This window comes from Crocodylus porosus, unplaced genomic scaffold (genome assembly GCF_001723895.1).
Source record: "Crocodylus porosus isolate Cpor-Errol unplaced genomic scaffold, CroPor_comp1, whole genome shotgun sequence".
Classification (NCBI taxonomy): domain Eukaryota; kingdom Metazoa; phylum Chordata; order Crocodylia; family Crocodylidae; genus Crocodylus; species Crocodylus porosus.
The window spans coordinates 21,095,337-21,096,374 of record NW_017728915.1 but is presented as its reverse complement, the minus strand read 5'-3'; the positions used below and the strand labels follow the sequence as shown (position 1 = coordinate 21,096,374).

Here is a 1,038-nt window from a genome sequence, read left to right as displayed (position 1 = left end):
GGCCCGGGCCCGGCCTCGGCCTCGGCCTCGGCCTCGGCCCCGGCCCCGGCCCGGGGAGGGGGCTCCGCGCTCGCACCCGGGCACGTCTTCCCCGTGCCGCAGACTGGGGGGGGAAACACACCGTCCAAAAAGGATCGCTTTTTCTGGGAAAGCGCCAGGAAATGGTCCTTTTCGCCAGGCTCTCAGGATCCGAGTCTCTTTGTCAGGCTCAGAGGAAAGTATAGAGGGTACAAGGTGGTAACAGAAGTATAGAGGGTACAAGATGGTAAAAAGTCCCCATAGGGAGGAAATGAACTTCATTTTTTGCAGAGAGGGAGGTGGCGGTGGGAGGCCGCCCCTCTGGCCCGGCGGGGTGTATCTGTGAGCTGTGGATCGGGTGGGATTCCTTCCCTGGAGGCGTGCGGGGGCAGGCGGGGAGGTAAAAAACCGTTCTTCTTGTTCTGCAGTGACATTTGCAGTCCAAAATCGGCTAGAATCGGCATCTTCCCCGGGTCAGGGGTGTACTTGGTAGCTGTGCTGGTGTGAGACGGGAAGACAGGTAGTTTTCCATCTGTTGATTCCTCTGTGAAAACCTGTGAAAGATGAATTTTCATTTTGACCCAGGAGAACTTCTACAATCTTTTCTCCAATGCCTGATGAAGGGTGTTTGTGCCCGAAAGCAGCGTTTCCTCTAAACTATGTGGCATGCTTGGCCTGGCAGTACAGTCACGCATGCCACGCAGCTTAGGGGGAACGCTGCCCAAAAGCTTGCAATTTAAAGATTTTTTTTTTTTTTTTTTTTTTTTAGTCTTAGTCTAAGAAAAGATATCATCACTACTATGAGTCCTGATTGCCTTCGCCTCTAGACCAATACGGCTACAACCTGGATACCTGATACAAAAAACTAGAACTCTTGGTTCCAAAATGATACCTTTTGTTAGACCAGCTGGGGAATCCCAAGAAAACTAAAGCATGGAGGTTGTCGCGGCTGGGTCCTGCCCAGACCAGGTGCAAGAAGAGCTTGGATTTTTTTTTTAAGAAATTTTTCGTGTTCCAAGC

The 1,038-nt window shown here is 51.7% G+C and overlaps 1 protein-coding gene across 1 annotated transcript in view; it reads left to right on the top strand.

The window, feature by feature from the left end:
- Positions 1-1,038, top strand: part of LOC109310571 (uncharacterized protein F13E9.13, mitochondrial-like) — a 51,063-nt gene that overhangs the window by 4,390 nt on the left and 45,635 nt on the right. The window lies entirely within an intron of this gene.